The following is a 19,745-nucleotide window of genomic DNA, read 5'->3' on the forward strand; positions in this document are numbered from 1 at the left end:
AGCAATTCTGAATATGTAAATGTGTTTAAGATGAAGAAGGCTTTGAGCCATTTATAGTAAAACTGGCTGTGAAATAGCCCACTGTTGCAGGCTTCACAGACTGTACGCTAAATTTATTATCCACAAATTGCTCTATGATTGTGTTTTATGATGTACTTGTATTGGTTCTTGAGAGTTTTTGTGGAAATCTACCGCCATGATTTATACCCTTTCTTAAATCCCTGGGTCTTCCAAAAAAGGGCGTAAAGAAACATCATCCAAAAACATAACATGCTCAGTGTTTTTTTTCATCCATTCCCAATATGGATACATGATTGATCTACAGTGTGGTGTCTGATGTTCCCATTCAACACCAACAACAGACTCAATAATTGTTTGACTTCTGACTTGTGGGGTGAGTCTTGTCAAAATGGGACACTTGCGGAGAGTTTGGACAATCATCCCATTTTACTTAGCTCCAAGCTCTATACATTTTTATAAACATTAACCTCCTAACTACAATATACAGAAGAAAAAAAATGAAGAATAGTGAAACAAAACGTTTATGACTCCATTGCAAAGACAATGTCCCAATACCACCTTTTTACAGGCAATACTGGGGAAATGGGACACCTCTGATACTAAAAACAGAGAAATTAAAGTAATTTAAGCTCTTAAATGTCCTCAAATAACCATTTACAACAGGTGTTTCTCCCGTAGTCATGTTGATACACTGTACTCCACTGCTGCATCCTTGTTTGCAGTTGTACCTTGTGTTTTAGGCCATTTATTCATTTTTTAATAATTATAGATTTAATATTTATTTAAAATATGATATATGTTATGAAACGCCAGTAATAGCTAGCTTGAGCTTTTTTTTTTTTTTTTTTTTGGCCTTTCAAAGTAGGCTAGCTAAAACACAGCTATGCTAACTCCTCTTAGCTTAGTTCCAAAAAGCTATCTGATAACATATTTAAGTGACATTTTTTTTCATCCAGTTTAGAAATGTCCTTCTCTAGGAACAATATGTAATTCATGAAACTCAAAAAGATTTTGTACCTATTAAAATGACTGAGAGCAGTGTCACATTTTCACAATCACATGCTGTCCCATTTTAACAGTAGGCAACTGGTGAAATGGGACATCATCAAAATTTACATTTTTCAAAAAGGTGAAAAGAGTATAGAACTGATTCTTAGTACTTTTGATACACAACTTCATCTCATTAGAAAATATACTGGAATGAAGCAGTCACTGCACTCAATGCCACAACATCTTATATTATGTCATATCCATGTGACATTTTTACCTTATCAGATGCCTTTTCAGCAGTGCATAAGCATTGGTTTTGGGTTATTTTGTGTATTCCATGAAAAAAAATACTTGTCACAAGACTTAACTGTCCCAATTGACAGTTAATTGACAGATAGTATCTTAAATGGTAATTTGCAACAATTTATTGAAATATTTTTGTGACATTTGTCATAAAATACAAGTACAAAATGTTGGATGTAATGCAGATTCTCTGTCATTGCCTTTGCTGCTGGAGATATATATTTTCAAGTATTAGAAGAAGGCAGAATGAATTTGAATTTGGTGGGATTCAGTTCAAAACAGCCGTGTTTCCATGCACCTGTCGGATTTTAGCAATATAAGAATCAGTGTGTAAGATCTACAGGGATTTACCAGCAGAATAGGGCAGATATGGAATATAATATTCATAAGTCATTGCATGTTTAAAGGCTGAACCCAAATTTATTTTTCCAATCTCCTGAAAATAAGAATCATTGTGGTTTTTTTCCCTGGTTCAAGGTATCTTTGGTTGGTGGGAGTGTTCCACAGAAGAGGGGGTGTCACACGCTGTACAGATTGTAAAGCCCCCTGAGGCAAATTGCCCCTAAGGCAAATTGTGATTTGTGATATTGGGCTATATAAATAAAATATGACTGGACTTGGCTTTGAACTGCCATTTTTCTACAGTCACCCAGAATGGATGAGACAAACACTGGCTCCAGATACAGCCTTTAGCCCTCCCTTTTCCTTTCCTTTTCTTTTTTTTTTCTTTTTTTGTTGTCATGGTAGGTTCCTCTACACACACTTGAAAGGAGAGACTGAGAAGGTTATTTGATTGGTTGCAGTCTGCAACCTCACTACTATGCCACTAAAACCTACACCTCACTGGAGTTTTGTTTTAAGATAGTGATGTTTAAAGTAGTAATTTCTTTATGCTTTGTTCTATTATTTGAAATATTGGGGAGAGGTTATTGCAGCTTAGTTTTTCTTTCTTTTTGTTCACTCTGACAATTTTTGTGCAGTTACATTTTGTTTAGAATAGATTTAAAGCTCCAGTGTGTAATATATATATGGTGATTTATGGGCAGAAAATATAATATTCATAAGTATGTTTTCTTTGCTGTATAATCACCTGAAAATTAGAACTGCATGTTCCTGTTACCTTTCGAATGAGCTGTTTATATCTAGAAGGTGAATGGGTTCTTTTCCATGGAGGCTGCCATGCAGAAGCAGAGCAGAGCAGAGCTGCTGTCTCTATTTTGATTGCAGTTTGTTTTTTTACGTGAACTTTTATTAGAGAAGAAAAAAACAGGTCAGTTATAGCTCCACTGCCTACGTTACTCTGTACCGTTCACAAGGTTCATTATTAGACGGTAGGTCGGCTCAATTTATGTGAATTATTCACATTAAAATACCCTCTGCTCCTGACAGTCTCTCAGGTAGGAAGACTGTTGAACCAAACTCCACTCTAAAAGCGGGCGTTTAATGGTAGGGCCATATTTTTTCACGGTAAAAACTTTTGCTCCAACATCATTAAGACTCTTCTCTGAATCACTGCAATCTAGAGGTATAATCAGCACACATTATTTAGTCAGTAACGAAAGAAACATTTTTAGTTTCACAAAGAACCTTTCAACAAGAGGTCCTTTAAAAAAGAACATCAAAAAAATAGTTCTTTGAGGCAACATAAATGATGCTCCAAGAATTTTTAACTGGTCCAGTGAATTTTGTTCAAACTAAATGGTTCTTTGAACATTTTAAATGAAACTTTTTGATTTTCTGTCAGGTTGCATGTTAAAAGTCTTTTAGAACTTTAAAATGTCACATACCTGCCACAGAAAAACTCCAATAAAATTAATAACCTTTAGTATTTTGAAGAACCACATGAAGTACTTGAAGAGCCATCCCATAAATCACCTAGATTAGTGATGGCTGTTTGTAAAACCAGAGGGCCTTTTAAGATCCATGAGAACAATGATTTTTCTAAGAGTGGGGGGATATAAACAACACCGTCAAAAAGTGTTTGTGATTATATCAAAAGTGTAGTTTTTATTAGCTTTTTATTAAATTAATATTTTCAATTACATCACTTATTTGAAGATAATTTATTGGAGGCTCAGCTTCATGTTTCTTAGATGTTGGGCAGGACACGTTTCCTCCGTCCCCCTGGGATCTGTGCCCAAGCACACTGGTCTTTCAAAATATTATAGTACTAATTGCCTGCACTTCCACCCGTCCAATCTGTCCTTCTTTGCCTTTAGTCTCTTTCAAAGGAAGATGACATTTAAGTTTCGGGCCAAACTCAAACCAGGTCACAGTTACATGGTGTGTGTTGACTACTGGCTCATCAGAACAACCCAGTGGTATCGTTTAGTCTGCCCTAATTAGTGAAGAGACTTGCCAGATGAGCAGACTCTCTGCCAATTTTGTGTGGTTTTACCGCTGACACGTGTGACCAGTGACAGGTGCATTTTATTTGCTGGAGTGCACATGGTCATTTTGACGCAGGGTCCAGCTTGTTTGTGTGTCCGCTGTCTTTTCCCCGCGGTGACGGAACTGCGGCTCCACCCAATGTCACATCAACCACTTATTTGTGGTTCATAATTGCCGGTGTCAGCTGCATGTTCCCAGTCAATGCAGCAACCAGTGTGTCTGTTTTCACCTAAAAATCTAATATCTTCATGTCCTCTTAACTCTGAAGCACACCCACCACTTCCCTCTACATAATATATCTTCTTTCTCTTTCTTGCAAAATTTCCAGTTTCTTTAATTAGTGTTTCTCTATTATAAATGACCATTTTAACCACACAGGAAGATTTGTTACATTCACTGTCAGGCCCCTGTGGCTTTGACTCTTGCACTTCTACTAATGGTCTTATTAATACTTCTCTGTAATGTTGGCTGTCGAGGAATTTAAGCTTATTCCAACATTGCACTAAATGCAATTTGCCTTCTGTATGAGAATAGAAGCTAAATGAGTAAATGTAAATCAGGACCATCCAATTTAAGGAGAAGCCTTTAGGTGTATCGGTGTTTGTTTTCTGCATGACGCTTCCAAATACGCTCTTTGAACAATGATTCTTCTGAGGGCTGAGGTTTTACCCAGAACTGTTTTCTTCTGAAGAACCGTTTGGTGAAGAAAGGTTTGCCAAAGGTTCTTTGTAGGACTAGAGGTAGAACCCTTTTTATACAAAGAATCCTTTTTGGTAGAAAGTGTTCCTCAAGGATTATTGAAAGCGTGGGTGTTAAAAGATGTTTTATAAATTTAAATATTGGTCATTGTAGCAATGACAATTGTAGATTGTTAAAATAATGGATGACCACAATATACAATCTGTGTATATCTGTGTGAATATTTTTGTTTGCCTTATCTGTAGAATACAGTAGAAAGTGGAAAAGTTCTGGATAGAAGACAGGGCTCTGAGTGGAGCCATTACACCATAGAAAGGTTTTGGTGGAACCTTTCACAGATTCTTCTAACACTTTGTAGCTTCCTAGTGGAGCCTTTGTAAAAGGATCTACAATTGTACAATCGTACAGTCCAGGAAGATGACACTGTGTTTATTATCTATGTCAAGGTAAAACCTTTTTGACTATATCCTTCAGATTTCAATGATATCTCTCAATGCAAAGATTTGATCCACGCTTTCTTTTCCATCCTGACCTGTTTCTGTTTCAAATTGCCGTCAACAGCTGCATCAATACTGCAGCCAGCTGCTACAGTTCAGCGAGCTGTTTTTCTTGGGTATCTTGACATAATTCTTTGCGGTGCGGTCATTAAGGTTTTGTACCTTGCCTCACATACTCTCCAAAAAGTCAATAAGAACCATTGTAGCTGTTGTGAGGTGGCAGTATGAATGTAATCGATGCCAGTTTTCTCACCAGTGTTCACAGATTTAGAAAGGCTTATAAGTTAAGAAAACACAGGTGTAAATGCTCTTTTGGCCTGAAAAGACTCCCTCTTTCTAGTAAATCACACCTAACACCAGCTGGAGACCTGTTTACAAGAAGTGTAACACATTGGTAAGGCTGAATTACTAGCCAATCACAGTGTTGATTAAATGACCGTTAAGACAAACTAAACTACTCTTCACTCCTCAGCTTCCCATGGGCTACAGCCTGACCTGATGTGACCGTCCCTGCTGGCTGTCTGCAGGATGATAATGATTACTGAACAGCCACAAACAACATCTTTTCACGTTTGCATTCCCTCCATTATAATGTGAGCTAAAACCCACCACTGATTGGAAAGAAACAACTTAAATGTGCAGTAAAACCAATGGTGATGGCTTTTACGTGTGCGTAAGCCTTGTAGTAGTTGTAGTCAACTGTATTCTGTAATATAACGTCCATATGCTCCCTCTCTCTCCCCTCCGTTCTCACTATCTGCTTCTCTCGTTTTCCCACTGGGTGGAGGAGCTATAAATTAAAGTGGGGAATTACTGCTAACTGTTGGAATAAATTAAGGCGCTTTTGCGTCTGTAAACACCGTCTGACTGCGTAATTACACTCCCACTCCCACCGAGACGCCATGGAGAGGGAGGATAAGGAAAGAACTGCAGCATAGATGGAGAGTGGTGGCAGTGGGGGAGAGAAAACACGAGCAAAATGTCACAAGGGGGGTCAGACATTAGATTCACTCCTTTGCTGAGGCCTGAAGGCTGGCTGGGCACTCCTACAGATGTGGGGGGAAAGGTGACTTTGAACATCATCATCTCAGTCACCATACTGGTCATTACATCTTAATGATATACAGCAGAATACTGCAAACTACCTCAAAATATGACTCTAAACCAGGGGACTTTGGTGTTTTTCAGGTCATAGACCCCTTAGCTGATAGAAAGATGAATCAGGGACCCCCTACTACATGAACTGCATTAAAATTTTTCAAGTCTTCTCTTTTTTTCTGCTTACTTGTAGCTGCTTAGTCAGCAGCAGGTGTAGCTTGGCTAATGTTAGGTGTGTTAGCTCACTGGTACACCAGTCACTTGGTCATGAAGTTACGAAGCGATCCATTGAGGTTCACAAGATTGTCTGCAAATTTGGGATAATAATACAGCTAACTGTCCAAAACGTTTCAATAACATGCTCTAGCTCGACACAGTTATTCAGATGGTTAGCTAGCTCATATGATTTAACAACGAACAGCTCATCTAATATGCTGATATATGTTGGATTCATGTTAAAGTGTATTTTCATATATATTTTCATGAAAAAAAAGTTCCATAACATTACCAAACACTAATTTGACAGACCCCGTACAGTAACTCTGATTCCCTAAGTGTGGGCTGTGGCTCACTGGTAGGCTGTGAAGGCCCTGCAGGAGGGCCTTGAGATGTCATGAAAAATGAATAAATAAAATGTTATTATGTTTGAATTTTATAAGTTTGAGATGAACATAAAATATTTATGATTAATTTTGAATTCATTTTGTGTTATTCTTCATTTATCTGACCTAGTTTAACAGGTGTCACATCATATTTTGTGACCAGTCATTAATGTTAGAATACATCTTATATCTAGTCATTGGTATGATTACTCTTGTGTCGATCAGAGCTGTGATTAAAGGTTTGAGTGAGCTGAATAAGATTTTCAGATTTCAAATTGGGCTGCTGCGTTCTTAAGTTTGGGAATGGCTGCCCAAGGGGTTGTGGACCCCCTTTTGAAAACCCACCCGCTCTAAAACTACTGCAAGCTGCAGCCGTTTCCTCTGGTGTTAACTGTGGTCACTATCTCAGCTCTGTTTAGGGATTCCTGATTAAAGGACCAGTGTGTAGGATTTAGTGGCATCTCTCTTGCAATTTGCATCTCACTCATCTTCCAAGTGTTCAGGAACACATACTGTGGCTGCAAAACTTGTGAAAAATGCAAAAAGCTTTATCTAGAGCCAATGTTTGTCTGTTGTGGGCTACTGTATCAGTTGACGGAAGGATTAAACGTTACCATCACTAGTCATGACCAATATTTTATTAATTTACAACACCAATCAACTTTGTTTCACATCTGCACACTACTGGAAGGGGCTGCAGCCCAGTAACATGACAGCCCCACTCTCCCCTCTCAAATGCCCATATGGTATGTTGTTATAAGTGGGACAGATGATATCTCGTTAATCCAGCGTGGTTTGGCAGTATTTTGAGAGCAATGCATAGCAACATTCAGCACAGGCATGTGGACGTCAACCTGCAGGGAGAGCAGGCTGGTGGTGCTGCTTACATCACAGCTAAGGTTAGCCACACCCCACAATTCAGCAGCTTTTGTAATACAACTTGGTAATTGAAGAATGTAATTTATTGCTTTATATATCTCTTAATACATGCAATACTTTTGGGACAATGTTAACTTTATCAATCAATAGACTGTGCTCAATTTGAACTGTTTTCTGAGTGTTGGTTTTAGACTAGTCGACTAGTCTAAATGGAAATTTCCATTTAATCGAGAGGGAAATTTATTGGCAGGAACATCCCTAAGGAAAACACAAGGAATCTTATTTGAGCCATTGGAACTTAAGTGTTTTTTTCCCAGCAGAGAATGTGTTGAACGTCACCTTGCACTCAAGCGATCACTCAATCTGCAGTCTAATTACAATATGGCCCTGTTAATGGCAGATCACATTTAACGGTACAATAGTTCAGTGGATGGACTGAGTGCCACTCTATCACAAAAGGATCTTAACAGCAGGCTATAAACAAGAGCCACATACACACAGCCTTCAAGTACACCAGCCTGAACATACAGTAAACCACAGTGAGAACCTGTATTGTGAGAACCAGGTTACATTAGAAAAGATGCATGCTTCCTTACGCCCACTTCAGCTACTGACAGCAAGCCACACACTCAAACAAGGTTGTTGACATTTGCTAGTACAACACAACCAGTATAGTAGTCCTCTCTGTGTTTCAACATGCAGCTGAATAAATGAAGCACAGACTCCATAAAGCTCAGCTCACCTCACTATTTGATTGTATAACAGCTGTAAAAAAATCAACAGCCAGCCTGCAGAGCGGCTGAAACGTCTGGACCTGCCAGCATGACTGCAGCAGTGATTGGACCTATCAATGACTTCCATGCACATAATGAGAGACAGCTCCTCAGATGGTGTAGTACATTTTCTAGTAGCACGTGTCTGTGGATCGTGCACATTCAGCTTAATACTGGTGTCACACAGTTTGCCAGGGGCACGCACCTTTGACAAGCAACTCTGACAACTACAAACAAGCCTGCATAAAAATCATCTGTCACATTTTTATGAAAACGTGGCAGCGCGATGAACAGGTTGGAGTTTTATGACTCCATAATGCATATCACTCACATTGGGATTATTAGGCTGCACATTCAGATCCTGTAGGCATCAAGGCAAGAAACAAGACCTGTCAAAGTGCTGAGAAACAACTCTCCAACAGGCTTAGTTAAGGTTACAAGCCTCTTTGACTTTCTGTCAGACTTCATCTCTCAGTGAGTTACACTTGTAGGTTACTAGCTTCAAATATCCAGTCGCTTCTGCTCTCTGTTCAAAGGCCGCAGGTCATCATTTTTAAAGCTCATTTATGCTAAAAGTTACAGATACAGACAGAGCCTTCAGAAAAATCAAGGCTTATTTATGCCTTTTTTTCATATGAAATAGAAACGTCTGTTTCAAACAGTGTAACTCTCACTGCCCACATACTTTTTTTGATACTTTACTTTGGCGGGAGTGTTAAGCTATATGTCCACTAGAGGGTGCCGCTCAGAGTCAGAAGTTGCCCCAAACAAGAAAAAAAGCCTTCCAAAGTTTCTGTCAACAACAAACATGGTGTTGCTGGAGGAAGTTTCAATAATATATTGCATGTGGACAGAGAATTTTTTTTGCTCACTAATTTTACAGAGAAATTGATGACTAATATGATTTCCACTACAATTAGGAATGAATAAACTTATTTGTTGTACCCTGTGGTCATATTTTGCTTGAACTGGCTACACTGGCTCCACGATTACTGGTGATGCTGCTCTGTTTCATTCGTGTCCATAAGCTTTCAGAAAATGTGCTCAAATATGGACTAAATGAAGTCACAGTATGTATGTATTTTTTGTGTCTTGTATGTAACCACAAGACACAAGAAAGAAGTTGGTGATGTTGTTTGTGGTCAGTTTCTTTCATCTATAATATTAGTGAGTAATGAGCAGCATTTAGACTGATTTCAGTGGTACTGCTGTGTTTTGTCCATATCTGTATCTGTAAATGTTTAATGTTTAACATTAGATACGCATATTGACAGAGCCTTCTGTTTCAGAGGCTTCATTCATTTCGTCTGTAATTGTGCACATTTTCTGAAAGATTGCAGATACGGATGAAATGGAGCAGTACAGATGTCATGGGGGGCAGTGTAGCCAGTAGCTCATGTAACCACAGGACATGGCGATGAAGTTTTAAAAATCCAGAAATCTTGTAAATAACATTTGTCGTCAATTCTCTCATTGGTAATAATAAAAATTTCTCCTTCCACATTGCAATGTTTTTAATGGCCGCCACCATTAACAATGCTGTTTGGACCTTTGCCTCAGACACTTTTGACTCCTCTTCTTTTACTTTTGGAAGTATATGGGCATTAATGATTACATCATAAGGGGACATAAATGAGCCTTTTAGGATTGTCAAGATACCAGAATTTTAAACTTTGATGCAATACTAGTATTAAAAAAACACACTACTTAATGGCAAAAAAAAAAAGGATAATTTTTTTCCTGTTTTAAATTAACAGCCTGCATTCGTTGCTGGTACAAAAAAGTCTCTGAACCCTGTCTGGTTTTGCTGCAAGCCAAATTTCAAGCAGGACAATAAAGACTAAACTGAGGTCTTGAATTAGCACTTAGATCTTTTCTTTGTGTAGCTTCGGTACTTTCAATACTATCTGATGTTAGTATTGTATTGTTTTAAACAATGTGGTATTTAAAGAGTATTAAAGTATTGATACTTTTTGCAACCTTGCAGCCTTTACAGGCTGTAACAGTCTCAGATGTTACATTAATCGTTTTCCAGAGAAACACTGACATCAATTTGATGCTCACAAAATTACATCAAATGCACTGTGAACACAGGAGTGCATGATGGCACAGAAAGCTATGAGTAGCTGCATTTTTCATTTTTCAAGGTCCTACTGAATCATTAATGTTATACGCTGATGCTCTGCATTGTAATTATAGGAGCCACTGATTTTTGCTTACACTTTCTCCTTTTATGTATAAATTCTGCTTTTCTACCCAAATCACAAGCCTGGCTTCTCATGGAACATGATAGAGGGGCAAAACTGTAGAGACAGCACATTTCTGTACATTGAAACGTGGGCATAAAGGTAAGCTGAAGCTGTGCCACACCTAATTCACAGCGGGTGATTCACGGAGAGCTCTCAAGCTTACAAGTGTTGGTTTTTGATGCACAGCCGAAATGTAAGCAGCTGGTCTGAGCTCAGCCCCACCGGTGGGATTCACAACACTCACACAGGCTCAGTTCCTCCCACAGCGAGCCGCGGTCCACATCACTCTGGGGACTGGAACAGATGTCCGACCAATTTGAGGACCACTTTGAAAACACTCGCTTGTCAAGGCTTGGACTAACAGTGCCATGATTGGACAGAAGAATCATAACCTGCCCAACATGCTGCGCAGATCAGAGTGGAGCTCTAATTAAAAAAAACAAAAAAAACAACCAACATCCATCAGTCTGACAAAGAGGCAGAGAGACTGAGAGCGGCCGGAGACAAATTTGTGGGGAACCGTTCAAAATGCAACTGCACAGAGAGACTGCTGGTGCTGATATTACCAGGAAATAAATAGATAGATAGACAGACAGACAGACAGACAGGAGAGGTGCACAGAGACGTCATTACTTGTATTTGTTCGACCAGCAAATATTCTGTACCTGTATCTGGTTAGAAGACCAGAAATTGGTGTGACTTACTGGAAATCATGTTAAATCAGGCCAATCAGTAACTAATTAAGGTTGATACGATGAGAGAAACTGTAACTGTGACCTTTTTAAATATGCTGAGGTAATGGAGGTGACTTTTTCTGAATAATAATGAGGAAAAAGAGAAGAAATATCTTTTTCCATCACATTATTTGTACTTTCCCAGATAACGTATTCAGATGTGATGATCTAACATAGATAGATAGATAGATAGATAGATAGATAGATAGATAGATAGATAGATAGATAGATAGATAGATAGATAGATAGATAGATAGACAGATAGTGGTGTACGAAGATTCATTTATGGAAGAGTTTTTGGAAAAGTGGACTGGACAACAGTCACACTGTATACACTTTGTGTCTAACTGAACTAATTATGGATTATTACAAATATGCTTTCTTTTAAAAGGTGAAACAGTGAGAAAAAAGAAATCACGTATAGAAATCCAAAACATTGATGCATCATCATGCAGCAATAATCATTTTATAATCGCATGGCAGGCCTCTGAATTGGAATCATTAGGTGCAAAGAGATTTTCACCCCTAGAAGTCATAAATCAGGCAAATTTTCTGAAGTCTGATTTTTCCAATATTCGTTGGCAATGCAATTGCACCTACAAAGCATCGCAGTGATTTAATATTGGCATATAATTAATAATGAAATACATTTCCACATCCTCTTGCTGTATTTCTCATTTCTCTACTTTTAGTTTTAGCTCAGCTAAATTTTATGAACTGTCAGAAGCCCACCACCACCTTCCAACTGTGGGATATTGAAAAATCTGAAAAAAAAAGTTTTATAAATCAAAAGATTCTGTTGTGCATTGGAAATAAAAACTCTACAGCCAAGACATAGAAGTATATTAAAATATCCTTCAGTTGAAAGAAATAATCTTGGTGCGTTGTATCAGTGATTGATTAAGGAAGGTCCCACTGAGAAAAGATACGTCTAAAAGATGTCTTTTGAATGTCTTGTGCACTGAAAAGGTGTCCTCTAAGATTTAATAATCAATAAAAAGCCAAAATTGTTTAAATTTAGGACAGCATGTCGACGTCTAAGAGGGGTTGTAGTTATTGAGCCTGATTTGCATGTCGTACAGACGTACAGATGTGGTCCTGGGCTGACTGATGCAATATAGACATCATATAGATCATATATGATCTTTGTCTCGCAGACATAACATCTTTGCTGGAATGCACTTTTTTTTCTAAACTATGCTGAGGTAATCGTGGGGCTGACTTATACAGAAATATCCGTTTCTATTGAGCCTTCCCAAATAACATTTTTGGATTCAGATGCATCCCTGATAGATAGGTAGGTAGGTAGATAGATAGATAGATAGACAGACAGACAGACAGATAGATAGATAGATAGATAGATAGATAGATAGATAGATATCTGTATTTGGATACAAGACCAAAATACTCGAAATAACATTAAATCAGGCAAATCAGTGTTTGATTAAGGCAGATGCAACATTTTTGAATGCAATTATGACCTTTTTAACAATGCGAGTTAATGAAATGACTCTTTCTGAATAATACTGAGCAACTTTGGGCAGAAGAAATATCTGTTTCCACTGCATTATTTGTGCTTTGCCAAATAACATATATGAATTTGGGTGCATCCCTGATAGATCGATAGATCTGTGGGTAACTGTTCAAAATGCAACAGACTCCTGGTGATAATACTGTTCATTGAAAAGGATAGATAGATAGACAGACAGACAGATAGATAGATGGATAGACAGATAGATGGATGGATAGATAGCACAAGTTCACGTTTATGTTCAAAAACAGCAGATGCAAAGACAGACATAGAGAGACAGATGTAGAGAGACAGACATAGAGGAAAAGAAAGATTTGGGGAATATGCATCGTGCCTCACTGTTATTCAAATGACATAGAGAAAAATGCTTTCTCAAATGTGTCCCAGCCTCCTCCTCCTCTTTCTCCTTTAATCCTCTCCATCCCTTTTTACGCCTCAGTCTTTTCTCTCCTCTGCTCCTCTCCTCTTCTCTTCTCCAGCCTCAGCCGGCAGATTGGACTGCTTTTTTTTTTTTCTCTCTCCCTCTTTCAGAAAATAAAACACGTTTCAGCGTCTCGAGGGCAATTTATTCAGTGCAAATAGCGGATGTGGCTGAGAGGCAGCAGATTTTTGCAAAAGGTGCACGGATGAGCAGGCGCGGACCGGTCCGGCGACTAATTGCCATAATAAGGCGCACAAGTTCGCCAGCGAGTCAGGCACGTTTTATTTCTCCGTATTACCATGTAGCCAGTGCCGCAGCGGGGAGATAATCGGGCGGAGGGAGCAGTTACAGAGAGGAGACACAGAGAGGAGAGGAGGAGAGAGAAAGGAGCTGGCAGCACATGATCACACAGGCTATCCAGTCACCCATCAACTGGAGCATTCATAATTGCGCTGGCGACAACATATGGGAATACAACAAGGCGAGATTGTGGTCACACCTGCTCGTGGAGGACACCGGAGGAGCCGTGCGGGGAAAAGGGCGGCCAAATCTGAGGGACTTTGCATCAAACACAGCCGAGAGAAGAAGCGTGGCATCCGAATCCGGTAGGTGAGCATTGATTGATGTGCGCGGACTGCCAATATGCTCTCCATCATCCGATCCGGCCAAACAAAAAAAATATATATACAACCCCATCAGTGTTTTACTGCGCCTTCCAGTCCAACAAGTATCTGACACAGATTTGTGTTGGGTTTGTGGCTGCGGTTCGAGATATATGAAGGTCTGTCTGTGGAACAATACGATCGCCACTGTGCAAAAAAAAAAGCCAAACCAGTTTGATTGAGGATGCGTGTTTGTGTGAAATATCCTGGCAGGGAGATTCTGGTTCGCAGGCCCAGTCTGGATATAAATTCAAACAAAGGAGAGGATACAACATAAAAAGCACAGGGATTAGGCAGTGATTGGCGCAGGTCTTCATGCAAGAGAGGGAGAGAGAAAAAAAAAAAGAATAGGCTATTGAAGCAGCAAATGTGCACTTGTAATGTGTATTTGATGGAGTAAATGTCTGCACTTTAGTTTCAATTAGGTGAAAAACAATCAATTTGCTTTTTTAAAAAAATCAGCCCGAATGTACTTAAATCATATACAATCCTGGTTCAGATCTGAATGGGGATTGTAAAGTTGGTATAAGGTGAGCTCTGGATAACCTGAAAGCCCACACACACCCCACCCCCACTGCCAGGTTCCCATTGACTTATCTGACTTGTGGACAGACAGAATTACTGCATATATTACTCCTGCAGCAGAGCCTCCCACCATGCGTGCCCATTAAATTGTCATTAAGTTGGTAAAACAGTTGGATGCAATAAAGCTGAAATGAACACAAACATGCAGCTCATCTAAACATGTGGAAGAGAAAGATATAAATATTAAGAGGTATTGCTGTGCCTTTTGCTTCACGCGCTCTCTGAGCTGATCTAGAATTAAATGCAACTAATAAGCAAAAAAGGTCTGCAATTTGCATTATCTATTAATCTGTCGGTCAATGTCTCAAATTAATCGATGAGCTGCGTGGTGCAGAAAATTGTGAAAAATGTTGATCGGTGTTTCCGAAACCCTGAGATGACTTCCTTAAATGTTCACAAAAGCAAGTAAAACAGAAAATATTCACATTTATAAAGCTGAAATCAGAGAATTCAGAAATTTTTCTTTATCCAGATAGTTGGCAATTATTTTAATAGTTGACAAAATGAGTTGAATTTGTTATGTTAGGTGTCATCAGTACAAAAATCAAGTTTCTTTTATGTAAATGTTCCACCAATGCTATGGACCAACCGCATGATAAATGCATATTTTTCAACTGCTTGGGGAAAATAAATTTCAATCATCAGTGTGTGATTATCAAAAGATTTTTTTTACACCAAAGTTTAGGGCTGTACTATTATTTACATTATCGGTTAATCTGCCAAGTTTCCCAGAGCCCTAAGTGACGTCTTCAAATTGCTTCTTTTGTCCAACTAAAAGTCTTAAACCCTATCACTCTGTTTTTTTACTGTCATAAACGACAAAGAACTGCGGCAAATCCTCACAGTTAAGAAGCTGGAACCAGCAAATGTTTGACATTTTACTGAAACAAATGACTGAAACTATAAAATGATGAATAAAATGGTTAGTAACTAATTTTCTTTTTGATGGACTAGTGGATTATTGACCAGTCATTGCAGCTCTAAATTAGCATGTATATGTGTTTTTTTTTTAATGAGGGTTGACCCACTAAAACATGTGATTCACTTGACTCCTTTCTGATCCAGTCGATGAGTTTGCTTTTTTGTTTTTTTCTCTGATGTGTCACGTTCAATGTCAGTAATACAGCAGTAAACAGGGTTAGTGAACAGTAGAAAGCAGCATGGAAGCCAGTGTTATGCTGGTTACTTTTTATAGGGGTGTCACAATATCAGTATTAAATCAAAAATTAATCAGATTGAGCTTTCAATTTCAATCATCGAAATCAAAGGCAGATTCAGTGATTCTCCCATTATTATTTTTTTCCTCTCCGCTCCGTCACTCTGGGAAAAATACAAAAACAAAAAGAACACATAAAAGATGACACAGCATAGATTATCACACACACTTGATACCATACAGACTATCTTTTTAAATAAAGAAAATGTATAATGGCAGACTCGAAATAGTGGTGTAGCTGTCAGTGCAAAAAATGCTCAAATTGAAAAATCTAATCAAAATGGGAACCTTAAAAGCAAAAGTTATATCAACTAGTGGATTTGGAGAGTGTACCATTTGACCCTTTAATAGATGCCATTTGAACCCTTTGTCACTTAAAAGAAAAGCCAGATGTTAATGGGTGATCTGTCCAGTGTAAACGCAGTTTTAAGGCCCATTTATGCTCCTTTTACATACTAAGAGATACATCTGTTTCAAACAATGTAACCGTCACTGCCCACATACTTTCTTTCTTTACGTTGGCTTGGATGTTAAGCAATACATCCACTAGAGGGCGCTGCTCAGAGTCAAAAGGTAATAAAAAGAAAAAAAAAGGGTCAAAAGTTTTCTTGTATACAGCAATGGTCTGTGCTGCGTTTGAATAAATTGTGACATGTGGATGGAGAATCTTTTTACTGACTAACTGATGACAGATGTCATCTCTGATACTTAAGGTTTTTTAAAACTTCATAGGCATGTCCCATGGTCATTTTTCACCTGAACCATTGGCTCCACTGTCCCACACCCTCCAGTGGTCCAGCTCTGTTTCACCCGTGTTCGAAAGCTTTCAGAAAACGTGCACAAACACGGACAAAATGAATGCAGAGTGTGGACAGAAGGTTCTGTTAATGTCAAACATTTAGCATAAATGAGCTTTTAGATGATGGTAACCACCCCGAGAACATACAGTTTTGCATATTCCAACCACATTTCCTTTGCAACTCATTAAGTAATCCTATGTGCTGAATATCAGGCTGAAGGCATGAGAAATTGCTAGCAGAAGCCCACCAAGGGGCACTTCACACCGGTGGAACAAGCCAGTATGATGAGGACTCACATGAATAAGGAGATGCATCTTCTGCAATAACTTGATTATTACCTGCGCACGTGGCATGCGCACGATAGACAAACAGATGGCACCTCCAAAGGAATTCATCTTGCAAAAAGTTGGAAGAGATTTTCTTGGACGGACTACCCTCTGACTCGCTGGCACCGAGGCCTGCGTCTGGCAGTGATGATGGCAGTCATGGTGAATGGCCTCGCTGATTACATTGCTCAGTCTTACCCGTACCTTTAAAAAGAAATCCCTCTTGTTGCACTGTAACTACGCTGCTGCTGATGCTGCAGACTGTTGCCCAATTGATTTGCATGGCTTCATCGTACATCAATAAATATGCAAGCAATTGAGATTTGCAATTGGATGACTAGCTCGGGCACAATGCAGACTCTTCCAGTGCTATTAGATGCCCGGTCATTAACATGGGTTATTGAATACTGTGGCTTTCTAATTCATTCGTTTGTAGATAGAGCAGACACATTATAGTGCAAGGTATTTGGAGAGTTGGGATCTTTGTGTAGCCTTTCAGTGTGTCTTTCTTTATATTTGTTCATTTAGTTGTCCGTAGTTACTATAGCATGAGGATACTGATTTATTTAGAAAGCACAATACTTTTTATCTCCTGTCAGAGGCTGTGCAGCAGTCCTGTTGGCTTTGTTCGTGTTGCTGCTGTCCAGGTCCTTCACAGTGTAGCCATCGGCGCTTGTTACAAACGTTTCTATGGCTGCACTCCTGAGCCGCCTTGTTAATTACTTCATTGCATTAAAGAAAAACATTTAAAATCAGTATATTGTGTCAGATGATTAATGTCTTTGGTAAGCAGCTGTGTAATAAGAAGGATAATGTATAGGGAGTCATTCATTATTGCATTTCGCCTTGGGGCTTACTTTCAATAATGACCAGCTTGCTGTAAGTGTGCCTTACTTGGCAACCTGTAGCAGATCAGACTTGTGTTGTTGCTGCCAGTGATAGGCCAGTCCCGAATCATTACTGCTCATTTCTATTGGCTGTGAAGGCAAGGTAACATTAGTCATACTGACGGTTTCTGCTTTGTGTTCCCATTCCCGTTCTAAAACACGAAGTAAAAGTGCCCTCTTGGATGTCCCTATGGTAGATTAAATGTGATAAAGAGCCTGCAAGGGTGCCCTTCTAGTAGACAAAATGTGGTAAAGTGACCTCTAAGGTGTCCTTCCACAAAACATGATGCAGTGCCATATAGTCTGCCCTACAGGCTAAAAAAATATTTTGCCTCTTAGTTAAATATTTCCCTGTTTGTTTTTATTACAGAGTGGTAGTGATTATTGTACAATAAAACAATTTTAATTTAAACAGGAATTAGAACTTTTTCACGATAAATGCATAACGATTTTCATTGCACTGATGCCCCACCATGTACAGCTGGTGCCCCTTTTATATTTTTTTGCCCCTGCCCCACTGACAGCCTGAGTCCGCCACTGCTCACTGACATTTGACTTATTGATGTTATTGACATTTGACTGACATCCACATCATTTTGTCCTGGTCTCTAACAGATTAGTTTCAGTGCGTCGCAGACCATCGACGCGACTTTTTCCATGGAGAAATCAGTCGAAACAGGCAAGAAAATGGCACTTTAGTTGGCTACATATTCAAACCTGCTTGAGACCTTTCTCTCATGTCCCCCTTCCTGCTTTTTTACCATCACACCTCACTCGGTGTTTCCACAAAACAGCCTCACAAAAACAGATGGAAATGGTGCAATTTCAGCCCAGCAAAGCTAGCTGCCCTCAGCTACAGTACTTCTTGCTCACACTGGGAATGTGTGAACTTCCTGTCTATAAAACATAACAGCATAGCCATTATATTCATGACAGCACAGTCATTATAGGAATGACAGCCTTCCCGCTACCCATTGTTGCCATTACAGCTGAAAAATTGATGGTTTGCAGTGTCTGCGGTGGGCAGTAGGTGGAAACTTGTCAGAACAGACTGGAGGTGGACTTAGGAACAGGATTAAAACAGCTCATAAAAATAAGTTCAGATTGATCTTGACGGAAAGCACCTACAGCGAGTCTATTGACTCAGATTGTTAATTGCAAGGTAAGTCATTCCAAGAATCCCACCGTGTTATTTTCAATGCCACAGTGTTAAAACAACGCTGATTAAGGAGATGCATGAGCACCAATTAGTGCTACTCTGTAACAAAATGGAAAATTTATGTGCATGTATTCAAATGATAGGAATAAAAAAGACTATTTGTCATAAAGTAGAGCACCTACATTTATCTGGTGGAACACACTGTAAGGGCTTTTACAGTTGCATCGCAGGGAAAATTGTATGAATGTACATGTGAAAAAATAAGTCACCTTTTATGGTAAAGGTATTAACTTTAGCAATACCTTTTCCATTAATGGAGAAATCCTAATTTTTCTGACAAGAACAGTACAGCTGCGATGTCCTCCTTTAAAAGTTTCTCTCCGGTCTATAACTTGTGCTACTGTTTGTCTATTTCACATTAATTAGATTATTGCAGAATGTTTGCTTAATGAGTGTCTGTTTATGAGTCATAAAAAACATAAAATAAAATAAAGGAGGAGATGTTTATAACAATTAAATTGAGCAATATGCTAATCAACCTATTTAATAAACTGTCTATGACTCCAACTGGTTATTTGGGGCTGCAGTACTCATTTTTAGTTTCTAGTTTTTCAGCAACCTTTTAGCCCTTAGGGATCTAATTTCTCTTAGATGCTATACTTTTTAATAGTGGCGAACAATTAATCTAACTATTATCAAAATCACGACATGGCCAAGTGCAGTGTCCATATTGCAGAAACTGCATTTTTTTTTTTATAAAAGAAAAATGTGTAACAAAACAGCATTATAATGAAGTACTGTAGTGCAGCTGACAGTGCTTGAAATTAAGGATGTCCCCTTGTCCCTAGGACAATAAAAACAGCACATGGGATACAATGATGCAGTGTCTTGGACAGTAGAGAAACTTATTATTACAACGTCA

The 19,745-nt window shown here is 38.8% G+C and overlaps 1 protein-coding gene across 3 annotated transcripts in view; it reads left to right on the top strand.

Moving 5' to 3' along the window:
• flrt1a (fibronectin leucine rich transmembrane protein 1a) overlaps positions 1-19,745 on the top strand; it is a 92,804-nt gene that overhangs the window by 16,748 nt on the left and 56,311 nt on the right. Inside the window, exon 1 of one of the 3 annotated variants that reach the window (XM_084730814.1) lies at positions 13,248-13,797. The exons of 1 other annotated variant lie outside the window; for it this stretch is intronic. The gene's annotated coding sequence lies outside the window, so the exon portion shown is untranslated. Of the gene's footprint in view, positions 1-13,247; positions 13,798-19,745 lie in introns of those variants that run through there. One more of the 3 variants, XM_084730813.1, reaches the window with a different exon arrangement.

Source organism: Lutjanus erythropterus, chromosome 11 (assembly GCF_056507025.1).
Source record: "Lutjanus erythropterus isolate fLutEry1 chromosome 11, fLutEry1.hap2, whole genome shotgun sequence".
NCBI classification, from domain to species: domain Eukaryota; kingdom Metazoa; phylum Chordata; class Actinopteri; order Lutjaniformes; family Lutjanidae; genus Lutjanus; species Lutjanus erythropterus.